The sequence below is a fragment of the Anticarsia gemmatalis genome, chromosome 11, assembly GCF_050436995.1.
Source record: "Anticarsia gemmatalis isolate Benzon Research Colony breed Stoneville strain chromosome 11, ilAntGemm2 primary, whole genome shotgun sequence".
NCBI lineage: Eukaryota > Metazoa > Arthropoda > Insecta > Lepidoptera > Erebidae > Anticarsia > Anticarsia gemmatalis.
This window is the reverse complement of record NC_134755.1, coordinates 5606000-5625895: the sequence shown is the minus strand read 5'-3', so window position 1 is coordinate 5625895 and position 19896 is coordinate 5606000. Positions and strand designations below refer to the sequence as shown.

Genomic DNA, 19896 nt, shown 5'->3' with positions numbered 1-19896 from the left:
TTTTTGCACTGATGAGCATCGAAAACAATATTCGTCATTGTAAATTTATCACTGCCCTTGTCAGTTAGGAAAAAAATCACCGTGAGGGAACACGAAGGCAGGAAAAGCGTGAAAGATAGTGTGAGATCTATTGATCAATTCAATTTACTTACCACATCTTAGTTATAGCATTTAATAATCTATATCTAAAGCTGACTTTTTATCTCCCCAGATTCTTGGCTCTATAAGAAAATAATTATAATACGACACTATCTGCAGTATTACTTCCAAAATAGTACTGCAAAATAATACGATAAATCCTATGAATAGATCGAATTTCTTTCGACCATGACAGCACGGGACAATAATAGACTATATTGAATCAGTTAGTACTTTTTATTCCGTCATAACTCTGACATATAAAAGTACACATAAATTGATACAAAACCTTTTTTGTCGGTAACTTTCAGACATACTAATTGTATGTCTTCAAATACCGTTACAATAAAGTCTTAAGATTAATTTAAGTATAAATTATATTTACAAATTAACACTATACAATGTTTTAAGCTAGGAATGAAATAGCATGAACAAGAAACCCATTTGTCATGTTTTACAATGTATCGTTTACAATTAATTCAATAACACTTTGTGCAGTACAAACTCTACTTAGATGCACTTTGTTTGTGTACAAAAGTGGGCACACGCTATAGAGGATCACCCAAAATCATTTGGAACTTTGTTGTGCTAGTGAGTGATTGAACAGCATTTCCAGCAAATGTAGAAAATCTTATACGGGATAAACATCCAAATGAAAATGCTGTAAATGCTTCATAGATACCCAAGACTGAATAGTACATACATGATGATGTATCGTAGTGTATAATCCAAATTTTAATTCACTTACAAAATTTTAAAATACATTGTATGGCTTTTTAGGCCCGAATAAGGTAGGTATGTAGAAAATTTAAGCCAAATTTGTTTTATAGGTACATTTATGTGTTCATGACATTCTCATATACTGTTGTCTTCTTGGTAAAGAGTAAATACATCGAAGGTAATCCTTATTTCTAGACTAGTTTTGGTTGTTCATCGTTGGTTCGGGATTGTTCCGTCGCTCTGAAAGATAAATAATAATTGTTTGTTACTCATATTGTTTTAGTTGTTGTTAAAATATGCGGTTTACATGCATCAGTAATTTTGTGGGACATCTACTAAATAACTTTTATAAAGATGTTTAATTAATAAGTTAATGATAATAAGAATAAAATGTACTTCTGGGTTGTTCTGTAGTGGTAAAATATTATTAAGTGTGCAATGTGATACTTTTCATACTTGTCCTTTGAATTACTATAGAAGAAATTGCTTAAAGTATAGTTTGGAAAAATGATAATTATGTAAACTTTTTCCAGAATACAAACGATGAATACAAAGCATGAATAGACCCGAAATCACTATTTCTGAATCACATAGAGTTATAATCACTTATTCAAGTGGGAATCGAACTCAAGGCCTCCCTGATCTTGACTTCAGCTTGGATATTGATAAGTATTTGATACTTACAAGTAAAGATGATGCCAACTCCCCACAATATAAGTAGTACCACAGCGACTATGAACAGTAATGACACCGCCAAACTGATCAGCTTACACAGCAAGTTGCACACACAGCTGAAAAGAAGAAAATATACAATTAGTTTAATATCATTGACTGCTTCTGTGGTATGGACAGATCTATCTCTTTTTAAAAGTAATACAAGCGATTGCTGCTTCCAGTGATTTTGATTCTGAGACTTCCCGTTCGATTACCGGGTCGAGCAGAGTACGATCGGACTTAGTAACGATCGGTGCGAGTACTATGGGCAATGTAAACTAGCAGTAAATATAAGTAATACTTCTATTTGTAAAACCACCTCTAAAATCATCACGTTTGAAATCAGATTAACGAAATAGGAGTGGCAAGAAAATCTAGGTAAAATATAATTATATCTGTAGGTAAATACATAGCGACTGTCAATAATCCTATTTAATATGTAACACGTTTGTCAAAGTTACTTCATTAGTTTGCCGGAGAGGTGATAAGGTGGAAGAGTGCAAGACGTACTTGTTATTAGGGTCCCCTTGCGGAGTACGCTTGCAGAATATTTACTAGAAAGTCGAGGTCGACGAGCCAGCGACGAATAAATTAACTAGCAGTTATACTCGCCAATACATTTTTTGTTTCTTTTGCTTTGGTTACAACAAGCAATTTGAAGTTAAATAGGCAAAAATACATTGCAATAGGTATTTTTATCACCAAACGCAAAAAGTGTATGTTGTACGTATGTATTCACTGCTATTGTGTGTCTGTCTGTGATACCGTAGGTTTTTAACGGGTGAATCGATAAGGATGTGTTTTCTTGTTATTAAAACTCTCTTTACGTCCGTGCTTTATAAGGGATTAAAATAAGTTTCGAGTTCTCAACTATCTTGAAAATAAGTGTAACAACATCCGAACATTGATTTGTTGTTATGCAAAGTTCAGTCTTGCGAAGGTTTTATTATAGTTGCCTCGCAGAAAATAAATTGATTTTAAGACACAACCGGTAATTTTAGGTTAAGGTACAATTTTATAAATAGACGGTATACATAAGAAGGCTTTTTAATCAGAAGTTACTTAAAAGCTTTTATCGTAAATTATGATTGTGATGGCCCCGCGTACATTTGTATGTGGGGAAAAACTCTGAAACTAAGTAAATAATAGGTTACTATGTACTGATTAGATCCAGTATTAGTTGTATGCGAAGAAACATAACTATCTACTTAAGATATCGTTATCACGGCATAAATAAGTCTACTTTACTCGTATCATTATATCAATAGTGTACAACAATTAGAAATAATAGTTTTAATTATACTAAAAAAAACGGCCAAAAATCGATGGCTCTGTTCTGACAAACTATACAGAACATTTACAATTAAACGCATTATTTGTTGATAGTTAATTTTGATGTTGTTCCAAACCTCCTCTATCTCTCTCTCTCTCTCTCAAACATATCTTATTACGAAAGGAGACGATTACCTAGCAATGGTTTACTTTATACTAATAAATCTTAAAATGTTGTGATTCAGCAAATTTTGTTGCTAACTCTACCAATTCATGAGGATACTGACTCACATCATTATTTTGTTATTCACGTGGCTTCCTGCCTAAACGTAAAAACCAATCTTATCGATATTAAGTATAATGCGATAATAATTATTCATGATTCATAATTGGTGCGTGCACTCAGTCGGCTTTCACTCTTTGGTTATCAGAAAACTAAGTGCAATATGATAATTTTGTCTTTGATTTAATTGAAAAATACCTGTTAATTACGTTATCTTTGACTTGCTTTTGCCCAAGTCATCATCGTAAAAATTCCTTTACGGTAAACAAAAGCAGCATAATATTATTACATAATATTTATAATAATACTTTCGTGGGACCAGTAGACTATCGCTGCTTTTATTTACCGTCAAAAGTCATTAGTATGACTTTTCGAAATTATGGTGTGTCAGAAATAATTATCACTTCTTTAATGGGGAAGGAAAACATCGTGATAAAACCATGCAAACCTCAAAGTTGTTTAACGCATTTCTGGAGGGCATACTAAGTCCTCAACCTGCACTTGACCAATGCAGTGGGCTCAAGGCTGCCCTTAATTCGGGAGAGGAAGTCAAAATTAGAATCAAATCATTTATTCATTTATGTCAAATATTGACACTTATTATAGTCGTTACAATGACTGAATCGACCACTAGCTCGGAAAGGGGGTAGAGCCTTATAAGAAGAGCTAGCAAGAAAGGAGAAGCTTGCCCTGCAGTATAACAATAATGAGTTCAAAATTTCAAAATACAATCAGAATCCTGTAAAGAGGCATCAATCTATCAGTAATGCGTCGATAATGAGAAAGATAACCTCGCTATTTAGTCACGTGTAGTACTTTGTTTTTACTTATATAACTTCGATATGAATGAAAGAGAGACCTACGCAAAGACATGTACACTCATCTTTACATAAACATTTAAGTAGCGCTACAACTGTGTCAAGGTATTCCCCAGACGTCAGCTCAGCATGTTAAGTTGCAACACAATGCCCGTCACAGCGAAAATGTTGTTCTTGTCGTATGCTGGTCGCATAACACTCCATAATTTTACAGTACTTTTTACGAAGCATGAAACCAATACGAACAGTAGAGGTTTTAGATATCTTTTTAAGACTAGTTATGGTCAATCCGGTCATCCTTAGAGGAAAGGGTTAATTCAAAAGGTAGGTGTATAATAATGTATTGTTTACCATCGTTTCTCTGCATTTGTATGACTCAAAGATCAAAGAGGTTCATTTAAAAACATGATATACAAAATTACGACATGTTTTTGTGTCATCGTGTCATGTGTGTCATTGTTCCTGTGTGAGAATGCCCTTAAGGTGAAAATGTGAGCAAGTTCATTTTGTCGTCCTCTAGGAACTGTTTAGACACGCAGTTTAAGGAAAAGTTTGTAAATAAATCTTATATAACCTTTGTATAAATAAAAATGTTTATCTTTTAAAGTAGCTGTGATAAATGAATTCTAATAAATAGACTACATAAGATACAAAAAGATTGTACGTAAGTATTTAGATAATAAAACGATTTCCGTCGCAGATATATTATTATGTATTATTTTGAATTCCACTATGTTTACATTAATGGCCATTTTTTTGTTATGTGTAAACTGCCAGCTTAGCCAGAAAGCCTTGAGGTGGAGGATTACAAAATTTAGAATTTAGAACTTCAGTGCCCCGCAGGCTCATGCAACGGGCTGTTAACTGTTTGCTACAGATACTTTATTTTGGATATACTTACACAAAATAATTAAGTAATTACTATCGCTATGAATCGTCGACGCCAAGGCCCTACTAGGTTGCCGGGCTGTAGTTTGTAGTTTCTCTACTCCACTACAAACGAATTGTTTCTAATACAGTGTGTCTCATGGTGTGTCTGTTGTAAATACAATGTGTGCTAACTAGCTTTATCTGTGACCGTCAGATGTCAGTTATATTGTCAATGAACCGTCTTTACGCGCTTATTAAGAATTTTTGTTTTAAGCGAAACAAGTTTTGCCAAAACGTTGGAGAGGTCGATCGACATAAAACTTGATCTCGACTTACCTGCGAGTCCGACAATCGAACTTAAAGTAAATTCTATCAAAAAATTGCTATAATTCTTCTTTTATATGGAAGCAACAATACTTTCTTATTGCAAAATTACTTTTCTCTCCTTAACCTATTCAAAGCGAAACCATTGAGATAAAATAGTACCATAATATAATAAGTGTAAATGTAAATCCTTTGATCAAATAACATTATCTATGTTTAGATTTAGACAAATAAAGAGTTCTCAGTTTGAGGGTAACTGCCACTTAGCACAAGATGTATCGATTAACACAGTACCCACTTTGTAACAAACCCATAATTCGCAAAACGATCGAAAACGTTGCCAACGAGAACGGGAAAACGTCTTAAAATATTATGTTAAGTGCCAATAGCTATTTGTAACAATACGTGCCTCTATTGCATTTTAAAGTATGATTGGTCAATAATGTTTTACGTCACTCGAGTTGGAAAATACTGGCAGTGCAGTACTACGAGCCGCTTGCATGGCCGAGTAATTATAGAACGAACATGACGGCCACTGTTTATTATTGTAAGAAAATTACTATGTCGTTACAAAATTAATATAAATACGTTAGATTTTGGTACGTACGGTACGCCCCGTGTATTTTTTTTCGTTTGTTTACTAGTCTTGGTATGTGTTGTGGAAAGTGCAGTCTTCGTTTCAATTGTATTAAAACTGTTTGTCAAACAAACATCGTAGTAAAATTATCGGAACGCGTACAGTGAAATTTTCATGAATATTGAATTAATTCGTTTTCATACATTCAAATAAATTTAACTACTTAAATATTTTCTGTGACTTAGCTTGTACTTGGTCAAGGCTGTCAACGATTTGTCGCCGAGCGTAATTTCATTGATTTTTATTCACACAGTGTTCGTTTCAGTGTTAATTACAATACAAATAAACTAGAAAATTCAAAGCAAATTTGAACACAGTGTTAATTGAAGGAAAACATAAAAACTTGTTTGCAAACTTACCACATATTGGCGTTGTTTTGTTATCACGTTTTGTATAATCACTGATTCCAAGGCAGCCTGTTCACGACTGACTACCTGCGGCCGTTGTTACCATTTAAAACTACAACACAACTTATCAACGCTTATCGAGTTATCTTTGTAGATCGATACAGGTTTTGGCACATACATTTGTGAACACGTGTACACTGTTTTATGAAAAAATGGTACAATAACTGTCAATAATGTGAGTAACTAAGTAACTTCGTAACTGGATAAACGGTACTTTTTTGGCTTCACAGCAAAGGTTATGTGAAGCTAGTGATGCAGTCGGCTCTGCTGTTTAGCGTGTACTGATAGAAAGCAGTTGTTCCAACAATGATTGAGTTAGATAGAATTACGTCAGTTTTCTTTACATGAGCGTTATTTTTATTTTCGCTCTTTGTTTTCGTTTGAACGGTTATGAGGTCGTTATAGTAATGTTTCACGTGAATAGGTTTCTTTGTAGATATACGATGTTTGTTCTTTCCTGTTCGGTTTTACAAAAGATATAATGATATATCGTTATACTAATAGAGTCCTATTCCTTCATAGGCATTTTTATTTACTATTTATTACAAAAAATGGTCCAACTATAAAACTTTTATAAAATCTGCACTTGTTTTGTAGATATCAAGTCAGTTGAAGTTTTTTAAGAAATGCAAAATATATCAAAATTCACCGTGAGTCATTTTAATATTTATATTTTATATGATTCAATAAAATTAATGCCTCCAAATAATATTAATCTATCCAGACAAAGGATTACAATTATCAGGAACTGTTTGAGTAATGAATCATTGAATAACTGAATTTACTCATTGGATAAAAAGTACGTAGGTACGATAATTTATCTAATTGATATAAAATCATACAATCATCATTCACGCCTACGTGTTTATGTAATATTAATCTATAAGTAATGGAAAATATTAATATCGGCTTATCTTGTAGATAGCGCCACTAAAAATTAATTAATTATTATTGGTATGTATCTGGTCAAATACATACATAATATATCACGCTTGTCATTCACGGAAGTGTAGGTAGAGGTGTATGAAATACACTTCGCTATTAAAGACGTCAGTCCCATGTCATAGGGGGACAGCCTATTGCCATATACCGGGCACATTTTCAGCCTCTTGATTACTATTACTAAAAGAGAGAGAGAGAGAGAGAGAGAGAGAGAGAGAGAGAGAGAGAGAATAACATAAAAAATACTTACTACACTTTGTCGGCTAAACAACCGACCATGCCACAGAGGCAGTGAATATTAAATCATCTAGTCAAATTTTAAGTCAAATAGAAAATAATAGCAGATGTACACTTACTGTGCCTATATAACAACATAAAATTGTGATATAATGATGTGGTAATGTTATGAAATAGCATATAAATAAAACCTTATATTCTATTTATTGCTGTAATAACATTCTAATACGTAAACAATAGAATCGATAACAACTATTATACTAATCTAATCATCATAATAACTTTTGATGCGGATATTTTTACTAGGTATTCGTTTTTTTTTGACAAGCATAATAGATATAGATAGATACATTTATTGAGGGCATGCAAAGTTCTCAACACGCACTTGACCAGCATGACAGACTCATGGCCTCCCTCTTTCGGGAGGAGACCCTTGCCCATCAATAGTAAGACGGTAACGTTAAAAATATAAGAATATTAGGTACTTTTAAGGGTTAAATTGATCTTCCGCGTTTTTCCATTTATCGAATGTTGGTCACTTTTTCTAAAAAACGCTTGTCAGATTTCTAACAAACTATCAGAAACTGTATCACACAGGACAAAAATGCTTTGTGTGTTCCCGCTTCTAAACTATCTTTCGCTTCCAAAATGCCATTCGTTGGTTCATAAATTGAAACCGCAGCATCTGGCGTTGGGAGCTACCTGGGACATTGCACCTTGCGCTGCAACCTGTTTTAATTTAAATTATACACCCATGCAATCTCGACATAATGTCATCTCATATTATTAAGCTGTTTGAATCCATTGTGGAATAGCTCATAATTGTCTTCATAATCTACATAAATGAGTACGGAACTGCAGATTAGGAAACAGATTTAAGTCTCTAAAAATTCGTACCATTGTAATATTTCGGGCTTGCAATAAAGACACGTAGGTTTATTCTATACTAGCTGACCCGCGCAACTTCGCTTGCGTCACCTAAGAGAATGGGTCAAAATTTTCCCCGTTTTTGTAACATTTTTCGTTGCTACTCCGCTCCTAATGACCGTAGCGTGATGTTATATAGCCTATAGCCTTCCTCGATAAATGGGCTATCTAACACTGAAAGAATTTTTCAAATCGGATCAGTAGTTCCTGAGATTAGCGCGTTCAAACAAACAAACAAACAAACAAACAAACAAACAAACTCTTCAGCTTTATTATATTGGTATAGATGACCCGCGCAACTTCGCTTGCGTCACCTAAGAGAATGGGTCAAAATTTTCCCCGTTTTTGTAACATTTTTCGTTGCTACTCCGCTCCTAATGACCGTAGCGTGATGTTATATAGCCTATAGCCTTCCTCGATAAATGGGCTATCTAACACTGAAAGAATTTTTCAAATCGGATCAGTAGTTCCTGAGATTAGCGCGTTCAAACAAACAAACAAACAAACAAACAAACAAACAAACAAACAAACAAACAAACAAACAAACAAACAAACAAACTCTTCAGCTTTATTATATTAGTATAGATTTCGAAACAAACAGCACCAAGATTTTCGTAGAGGAAAATCTATGCTACTTGAAAATTTTGAAAATTAGTTGCAAACTTTGTCTTGCCCAGACGTTGAAATACACCGGGCAATGTTGTAATGCATTGATTGCTATTAAAATACCTGTACTTTTAATGATGTTGGTTCTTCGTGATGGTCACAATGGAACTGGCATATCTATTTATAGATAAAAGTCCTTTAATGTTATGTAACTAGATTAAAAAGAAAAGTTACCTGTACTTTCATATTCTTATACATTTTTTTTTTTCGGAAAATAGAAAATGTTACCAAATACTGTCTTACTGATGAGCATAGAATTAGGCTTTGAGTTCACACTATCGATATATCAATAAAAATTGGGTCAAAACTATTCCAACATGAAGATTGCACATACCAGTAAAGATAAGAGCAGATCTTCTAGTTATCTTAATAGATAAATACTGATATTGTTTGATAGAATACAACATAATTACGACATCTTACAACGATCAATAAAACATTGTTTGATCTATATTTAGAAGAATAACAATAGAATTTCCTGACAGTTACCGTCCTTCACCTTGGAGAAACGAGTATGACTACTGATTAGATATAAACTAAGTCAGCTGTATTTTCCGTTAATGTGCAAGTAAATCTTGCCTTATTATTATTATATATGTGATTAAAGATCATATTGCATAATTTTTTTGCGGAAAAATTTTATGTATTATTTATATCTGTTTAAACCCCTTACAAACTTTATTTGAAAGTGACGAAAATAGTGAGTAGTAGAAGTCATCTCTTCCTTTCTATTGAGAAAGAGTAACGGAATAATAAAAAAAATCTTATACTTTAATACTACGAACGCCGAAAAAAATATTGCACTACGTATCTTCCTACTTCTAAAGAACCTGTACTATTAAAAGCAAGCAACACTATACCAAACATAGACATTGGTGTCCCTAACGGGTGAAAGCGTACCTACTGCTTGCTTCAGGCGTACGTAATAAAAACCGTAGAAAAGAGACTTGCTAGTCTTTGTCTACTTGGAGCAAGAAGTTTGGAGAATTTGATATTTCCATGAATATTTTAAGAACAATTTAAAAAATAAAAATCGTTGCTAATAGAAACCCAGTATTTTTTTTCCTTTTAAGAAACAAAACTAAAATAAATGTTTGCCAAAGAACGCACTCACTCAGTCGTTTAACTAATGTCAAAACTTTTTACGTAATCTATTATTTCATTTTATCTACAAGTTTCCAAGAATGCAACAGAATGTTTATTTTCCTAAATCTTTCACAAAAAAATCTCGCACGAGAATTTGGCTGGCGTTCTTGCAATTTCGCCCCATACGTCTTTGGCCCGTTGAGAGTAAAAATAAGGTTTGCAATTACTCTCCGTGGGTGTCATAAACATTAATTCAATTCTGGTCTCGTAGTCTCCTTCATAGTTGGTAGTCGGTATGTAAGTCCGACGAGGCTTTGTAATAAAAAGTTTTGTATATTTTTTTAACTTTTTCCATTAGAGCGGATTCCCCGGAGTGAGGCGGCGGTCGTTCGCGTGAGAATGAGCAATTTCCTCCCGACCGCCACGATTTCGATCTGACTTCCTGTCTGGGCAGCGATTTTAAAATTTATAGAATCGCTTTACATGAAATTGAAAATAAGAACAAAGGTGCCTCGTACGCCAAGAAGAAGCAATATTTTTTAGGAACGTCGATAGTTTCTCTCTTCGTTTTAACATTGTCACGTATTCAGGAATTCGAGGAATTGCGGATCTTGTAACTCTATTCTTTTACCTAGTAAGGTAATATTGCTCTAAGTGAAACAAAAATCCTGGTATTTTCTAAAACATTGCTTAAAGTGGAGTCGATACTTGATTCCGTGCTGCTAGCTTTCTTATTTTCTTTTCGTGATTTTTAAAGCAACAGTCGCCTTCGTTGGTCGGTTCTAAAGTCTATAAATCAAGGTGATTGTAGATCGAGGCCGTAAGTCTCTATTGCCTGAACAATGCGCCGCTGGAATAACGAACTCAATTGTGTTAAGTCAGTTGCACCTGAGCGAACCTAGCTTTTTCGTAACGACGTCTCTTTAGTTTCATTGAATGACGAAATACTGGAACTGCTTTCTGCAAACGAACTTACTTAAATAAACTTATATTTCTGTTCAGACTTGCGCTCGAAATATATATGCGATCGATACTTTCGTAGAATAAAATTTCTGTAGAGGAATTGTTTTGTTATTCTTTACTCAAATGACATTCCCTAGTAGAAAATAAATCTACGGTAACAAAGTTTATACAGTAATGGTAAATTCCTAGTACTTAAATATATTTTTTCTTCTATCTTGTTTAGCGATATTAGTTCTGGGAACTCGTCTGTACGCGTTTTGAATGTTCGTCACTCACATTTCTGATAGGAAATATTAAAATCGGATTACGAATTACGATGTGTACTTACAAAAACGACATGGCGGTAAAACTTTCGCTTTGATAGAAACAACGTTTTCTTTTTGTTCCACTCTATGTATTCGTAAAATAAACATTTCATCAACTGCATCCATCGTTCCTCTCAAAGCGAAACTCTTTGGTAACTTTAAAAATTTCATCAGAGTCCAGAAATGAAAAAGACTTGGCTGGTCACAAGTTCGATTCGGAAGTTCAACTGCAACGATCGTACAGTCTGTGATTGCACTCCATCTTGAAAATTTCGAGCAAATACTTTACAAGTTTTAGTAAAGTTCACGGATGGTACGATGAGACTTTAAATGAAATATTACTTGTGGGTCAGTTTGTTATTACGTATTGATAGACGTATATCGTCTTACTCTCCATGTTCTAACAAATCTGGAAGCACGGTGCATGCTGCTTCGCAGTGGTTTATTCAAATGTATGATGCCGATTTAAATTATTCGACTCAATATTAAATGGTCTGGTGAACTTTTTTTTAACTTAGTACATAAATTATAATTTATTTCACTTTGAATTATTAAACTTAATCTCTTTGAGTATTTCAAATTAAGTTTTACATTGGGCCGCTTAAAATTTTCTTAACATTTCGCAAAGATCTTAGAATGTTATTAGAACTTAGAATGTAATCACTTTATTCAAATATCAGTCTTTGCCGGCGGCTATTACTCATTTGAACATCAAAGTCTATAACTCCCATTCAAGATAAATATTTGTCAAAGCTATTGCAGTTTTTTTTAAGCAAACTTTAACATCCAAAGTTCACTAAAAATCTTGCAAAGAGTTTTTGCGCAGTAGGCACTAAAGCAAGTAGAAAAACAGAAACAGTGTTATCAGGATTAATATTATAATCTTCATGTCATACCCGAGAAAGTTATACCGTCTTGTGTTATCATAGTTTAAAGATAGGTAGATAAACACAAGATAGATGACATGTACTTATCCACGCCTATGTAGGGCTAGAGCTGCATCAAAACATTTTGATAGCAACTTAGCTCCAAGTCTGTTATTCAAGCACTCGGAAACTCAAACTATAAGTCATCCTTAATACCTAAGTAAGGACGTATTTGTCTTTGAATACAAGTAGGAGAGCATACGGCTATAAAGTTTCCACCAATTAATATTTGCTAAAGGTACTTTGGTAGTTGCAGAAGTTAGATGCAGTTGCAAACTGCTGAGAACCAAACACACATAGATCTTTAATTAAATGCGTTTGCGATTTATCGATACAGGTTGTGAGTGTTGGTTTTATCCGTGCTTGTTAGCTGCTAGATTATGTTATTGCAATTTCATGAAATTTGATTTTAAGTTTAAGCTATTGTGTTTTACTGTTGTTTTTGTTTATTAATGGAGAATTTGTTTAAAATCCCGGTGTTTGATCGTTGGATCGAATCGCTGAATCGAAGGAAAATAGCCTTAAAAATTAGATTATTGCGGTTTTGTACATAATACTCTAGAGTCTAGACCAATGCACGGTTAGAAGAAAAAGACGATAGTTGGAAATCTCGCGGACTTTTTGTGCGCTCATTTACCTCAAGCAACTCATCATCTTTTAAATATGTTTTAATCAAGCGGAAATTAGTCACCTTGCTTATCCTTTTAATCATAACCGACTGTACCCAAATATGGCTTCTGACGCAGGCACGAAAGTTCACATTTGCAGATAGGTATAGGCTTTTAGAAGTATTTTCCAAACTTTGTCCGCAAACATAGTGAGTCACACGCTTATCAAGGATCAGTTTCGTTTTCCATGTATTCGGATAATTGGTGGGGCTTATCAGTCAGATAATGTATCTGGTTTGATGGTAAGGCAACAGATATATATTATGTTCGATAGCGATACAATATTCTATGAATTGCAATGACTAAGTAATAGCAGCACGTGTCACGTTTTAGGCGGAAGTCGTAGAAAGGTTTTGAACATTATCGCTTCAGAATTTCTTTTGAGATTACTGAGTCGTATCACGTTTTTTTTGTAGAAATATTATTCAGTTTAAAGAGTTATTAACGTTTAATTATGATATAAATAACTGTGAAAATGTACTATACTTCGTTACGTGTATTTTTTAGCGCAGTCAGCTCATCAACACTATCGACTACCGACAACCAGCTACCTGGCGAGAAACTTTGTACTGAAGCCTGATCAGCGCCTCTAGCGGAGTCCGTAAAAACGATTTTGGCAGTACCTACATTTTAAAAGTCTCTCGAAATTCGACTGTAGAGAATTACTGTACTGTACACACTTCTTGCTATGAGGTATGAGGTATGGGGTATACTTGCTGTATGCACTTCCATGCTACGGGATTCATAGCATGGAAGAGAGGGAGAGAGAAAACTAAAGGTTGCAGTATCTTATTTGTTTACCCGACGTTTTGACCGAGATACACCGGTCGTGGACACGGGCAGACTACCCTACACCGACTGGTGTAATATTATGAGTTTCATATAAATATTTGGTTACAAGTGACCTTCATATATCATCACATTTATGGACTGAGTCATAAAATTAGTTTTCATATACATTTTATCGACTAATAAATAATGATTAGATTTAGATAAACTTTATTAGTACACAGTTTTTATATTTTTCTGTTCACAAAGCAATCTAATTCCATCTCTAACATAGCATGTACTTATATTAATGTAAACACTTAACCAACTGAATAGGATCAAGTAAACACAGTTTAACACGTAATTAGTGTGTAGAGCGTTCTAGTGAATAGATTGATAACGTAATGGTCAGTCAACAGTGCAGACAGACATTGAGGAACCAAACTAATATGTACTAATAATATAATAGATACTAATACAAACTAATTATATAATAGATAGTTACTTATACAAACTAATAATACATATTAATTTCTTGCTTCAGATTGATCGTAGAAGATTTATAATTATTATAAAATAATTTTTTGTTTAGATTTTGGACCATTTTGAATTTGTTTCAGTTAATTTATTTTAAGCGTAAAATTCTTTAAGAGTATAATTATTTTTATTAACACTACTAGTTTGTAAGGTTCGTTTTGATAAGCATTTTGTGGTAAACAAATAAAGGAAAATGTGTAACTTCATTGTTAGAATATTTTATCGTCTATTGAAAAAGTGTTGATAAGATTGTGTTCGCCTTAAACAATAAACTAGTTAGGAACTTCGATACAATTGGGTATTTTTAAAAGGACTTTGTAGAACTGTTAGGCATGCAAGGTTTTACCACAATGTTTTCCCTCACCGTTAGAACGACCACTGTCTAGGTATTATTTTGCATGAAACGTTATACTGGAACGCACACTTATATCAGAATTGCTGACTTATTTACTGGTGGACATAATTCAGCGGTCGATGACCGGTAAGCTTGGTGTGGCATCGTCAAACCTAACAAGCTTCTCATAGCATAGGTAAAGTTATCGGCAATTTAGTAGTTTTTTTGGAAATAGCGAGCGAACATCGCGCAACGCACACTTTAAACGCCGATCGTAGCGTTTTCGTCGCATTTCGACTGATCGCTACGTTTCGCGCTCATACGGATGCCAATCGCGGCACGGTGATAAAAGGAGCATGTTTGCGGTGTTGATGAATTGACATCTCAGAACTGCTGGTTTGTTTCGGTTACGTGCTTAAGTTAGGTTTACGTCTAGATTACAAAAAGATAAGGCCCTACGTAGAGGATCATTTCCGAGTGGATATATGAGAGAATGATCATTCAGTAAGAGCTCTTTAAACTAGACGAGAAAAGTCACCCATGATTCAGAAATATAAGGGGCCCGACAATTAACCAAGCAAATACCTCACGGTTATCTTGATACAATAGGCAATAATATTCCTATTGATTGCTTATCGACTTATCTTCAATGTCACACGATAGGATATGCTTATTTCAGATAGCCTTCAGTAAATGGTATTTTTAGCGAGGCCTGAATGAAAATTTGATTTACTTTTTCTAAATCGGAGATCAGTGATAGTATTGTTGATCAATACTAAGATACAGTAGGTTGCTTTTCTGTTCGAAAAGTTACATCGATTGTATTTTTTTATAACTTAACTTAGTGATACTAAAATTAATGTCATCCTGGCCGATTTCGGCTGCAGCGGCCAGTTTAATTGAAACCAGTCAACTGTGCAGGACTTTGTTTATAGTGGCCAAGTGTGTGCGCAATACACAGGTACACTCTCTGTTCCTTTAACAACTAAACTAAATCGACACGACCAGGGAGGGGTCAGCCGTAGGACCGATGGCTTTGCTACTTAAACCCGAGTGTGGCACCCCCTCGTGGCAGTCGTATACACCACCAACCGCGCCACAGAGGCTATAATTATGTAATTCATATCGAATTATTGACAAGATAAAAAACACAACAGGTGTGCACGTGTTATTTAATTGCGCAATAGTAAGCAATAATTAATTCATTCATCCATTATCTTTTTCTGGGACTTTTTATTCACAATCGTGGCTGTATACCTGTGTATACCTTGAAACATTTATATTCTGTGAGCGTCTATTAAATAATTATTTAGTAGAGCAAGTAAATACAACGATCTGTTTGGAATCCGCTTAGTGCAGCCTTCAGACCCTCCCCCCGCGTCCGGCTTCCGGAGGAAACGGTCCTTCGGTGGCGGCGACGGAAGCGTCTGCTTTAGCTGAATCTGATATCTACGTAGCTAGTAAACTGTTCTCAACAATTATCGCTTGAGGCCATTCATTCCTTCTCTCAAGATGACCGAGTTTTAACAGTATCGTATTTATTTAGCCTTCAAATTGAAATCATTTTCATCGTTGCTTTCTGATCTAATCTATTGGCACAGTTTGCTGGAGTGAGAGATTAGATTGTAAGGGCAGTAATATGCTGTGTGGTATCAAAAGATAACTATGGTTTGTTTTGTTTTGCAAAACTATACCTATTTTTAATACCCAAGTATCGCTAATAATAATACTTACACTAGTCGGGTCACCAATATAAGCATTATTTACTTTCGCTCTCATATTCCAGTAAAAGATCAATCAATAATTTAATACAAAAACGTACATGGTCAATTTCAAATATTATTATGCGATTTGACATTTCAGCTAAGATGTGGTTGCTTGCAAAATATAATTAGAACATCAGGTAACCCAGCATTACCACTAAACCAACTAGATTAATAACTACAATAATGAAATAACACCATTCGTTCTCAAATCTCATAACATCTTCAGCGCATTTTATAAAGTGAGGCAAGACAAATGATGAACATCTTAAAGCTGAGACCGCCATCATATGCGACCTCTGTCAGTGATGCAAAGAAGAATTTATGTGTACCATCCATATTGGCCTCCGCGCGCCCAGCGGCCCGCTTAACATTATACCCCAGATTTATTGGGAAATACAGCCACAACGACCTCTTGCCATTTTTCTACAGAATTGACGAGAATATTTGCTGTAACGCCTGAGTCTTGAGAGGTTATTGGACTTTCCACGGTACACCCGCGGTGTAGTAATGTTGTTATTTATTTGATTTACAATCTTATATCTTAGACACACATTTAAAAAATGCTTTGTGTAACCTGAAAATTAATTATAAAAAGGAATTCCGACGCACAGACAGATTTAAAGCAGAACAAAGATATTCACAGTTCACTTCGCATAATTCGTGAGACGCTATATATAAAGTGGGCGCATCATCATAAGTTACAGTAGTTTCAGGTATCTTCACAAAGACGTGGTCGTTGCCGCAGGTCGTTGTCGTGGCACGTGGCACTTAAAACTTTCCACCGGAATATGAATAACAATTTACAAACTTTTATTCATTGCAAGTCTTCACGAGTCTCACAAAAGTTGTCCATGTCAGCGCTGAGCTGTAAACAAAATGTTGCTGACGAACTGCAAGTTTTAATAAATTCGTCACCGAACTTTCGAGTCGAAAGCCTTAATTAAGATAACGTCCTTGGTGGTGGCGAAACCGGTACCCTGCGGAGAGAACTTCAAGTTTAGCAGTTTCGTGTTTGTCTTAGACAACTTGGACAGTGAAGTAACTAGTCAAACAAACTGGGCTCCCGTCGGCGGGCACCGATTTAAGCCGAGCGTAACATCCAAATTAAATGCTGCTACACGTACCGTTTTACGGATTGTGGAATGCTTTAAACACACTCCCGCAGCAGCCCGCAAACTGTTATGAAACCATTCTATGTTTAAACTTTCCGTTTGCGCAGGATTCTGCTGAATACTTACATTGTGGTTCCAAAACGCGAAAAACATTTTCATTCGTCGCGCTCTGTGTGGAGCTGTTGCATCAGCGGCGGCGAACAATATTACAAACAGAAAAATAAACTTTATTTTTTACAGTTATTTTTGTTGAGAGAGCTGGTGTTCATTGAGTTTGTTCGTGGAGCGTTGGTCTAATTACGCTCAATTCTCGATAGCGCTGACTCTGTGTCTGCCAGCACGACCATTGTTCTAGTGTTTTAAGATTTATTGCAGTTTATGGAAGACTGAGAACCTATTATCGAAGTAAGTGTTTTCATTGAGAACTGCAATCATAGATATTTTACAGTTATTTGATTACTGAATTTATTTGCACTGTATACAAAAGGCGAGCTTACAAGTATTTTATATTTCATCGTCAGTTTTTTCAACGAAGCAAAGGGAGGAATACCTAATATGCAAAACAATTATCTTAGATTACACTTACGGTTCAAATCAAGCGCTTTCTGATTCAATTACCCTAATAGGTTTTAGACTTCCGATACCAATTACCAAAACTATACGTAATATCTACCTACATAATTATATTATGTACAGACAAGTAGTCAAAGAGCTTGATAGTTATGAAAATTATTATTTTCTCTAGAGAGAGATGAGGTAATTGCAATAAGAAATAAAGTCAGAAGAAAATCTTGAGCACAAGAAACGTTAAATAAAACATACAAGAGCCTCTAAAATAAATTCTTAAGACAACCACAACAGTGGCAACTCAAATTCCGTACAGCGGAAAGTAAATTTGCCAGTGAAACTTAAACACTAACGTAGCTGAAAGTTTGTAAATATGTAAGCGAGTGCGTATAGTAGCGATCTAAGTTATACGGGTCTCTTGCAAGTTTCGTATTAACTGTGAAACTTACACATCAAAGCAACAACGCGTCGACTTGCCAGACCTACCTGCTGACAATTTCAATAACTAACTTTGTCATACCGCTGGTAGTTATTGCAAATTGTGCCTTATGCTCTTGCGAAATAGTTTTGTGATGTTGTGTTACTTATTACGTTTTAGTTTTGGCTAGAGTTTTATTGCTAACAGTTTATTTTAGAACTGCTTTAGTGTTACAACGTACGTGACTAATGAACATGAGGTTTGGGGATAGATTCCGGATCGGGTGGCGTGTTTAACCATTCCGTTGAGAAATTCTGAGTAATAGCTTCATGCCGCTCATGATACAATACAATTAAACGGTTAATAGTTACTGTATTCTCAGTATGTATGTTGATCAGTAATACATCATTATTTTATTGCGGCCGCTTTAGTAAATTCTACTTCAATTTGTTTTTGTTCCCAAAGTTCGATCACCTTTAATTAAACAATGAGGTATAAATAATAACAAAATGTATTATCATACTTAATTCGACTGTTGCCAACCGCAGACGTAAAACAAATTAAAACGTGAGTGAAACGTTTTGATCCGTTGGATTAAGAATTTCGCTAAGAGAAATAAGTAATGAACATTGAACATTTTCCCTCGATCTCTTTGTTGGGAACATATTCATTAATTCTGAAGCCTCAGGCTTGTCTTAAAGCCATCTCGTCGTTTTAATGAAAAACGAATTTATAATTGAACATAGACATGTGGAACTTACAACTGAATTAAGCATTCATCTGAGTTGAACAGTTGGTGTCGGTTCAGCTTGATGTCGTGTTTTTGTGATATGAATAATGAATTATGAATAATTTCAATATAATTCAGCGCTTGCGGCAACGATGCTTATCATTATAAGGGAGATCGAGGATCTTGACTGATATCGAGCTATCGCCAATAATTATCGCATCTACTTTAAATATTATCGGCTCATCTATTGACCGAAATCAGAACTATTTTTTTAATTATGGGAAGTCCAGATTCCCACCCTGATATGATAATACCAAAAGTTCATCGCATGTAGGTATTCTTAAAACCTGATCACAGATGTTAAAGTTTTAACAGCGATGACCGACTTAGTTTACAAACTTTCGTATTTGTCGTGAATTGTAATTAACCATGCTCTGTTCTCTGCCTACTTCCATAGGAAAAAGAAGGGATAGTATATATGTATGTAATAGTTAACAATTCGTTATCTGAACTCATATTAATATATTTTTTCAACTCAACGACTAGCCGGAAAAATAGGACATTTAAGTGCCGACAGTCTTCTTTATTCAGTTGAAGAGTACGATCGAGTGCAGGGTGCAGATGGCTTCGTTTTGATTGCACCTGTCAGTGCGACTTTTCAAGCCACAAAAGTATACGTGAACGGTGAACGCCGAGAGGTGATATTTATCTGCAGTAGAATTGAAAATAAGATACCGTATCACATTAAATATTAAGTTGAA

General features: G+C 34.7%; 1 long non-coding RNA gene across 1 annotated transcript; it reads right to left on the bottom strand.

Moving 5' to 3' along the window:
- Window positions 1–996: 996 nt before the first annotated feature.
- Window positions 997–6466, bottom strand: LOC142976466 (uncharacterized). The gene is made up of 3 exons (XR_012959656.1): window positions 6136–6466; window positions 1543–1649; window positions 997–1098 (listed from the first exon to the last, which is right to left on the bottom strand). It is a non-coding gene; the product is annotated as an uncharacterized LOC142976466 (long non-coding RNA).
- Window positions 6467–19896: the final 13430 nt, after the last annotated feature.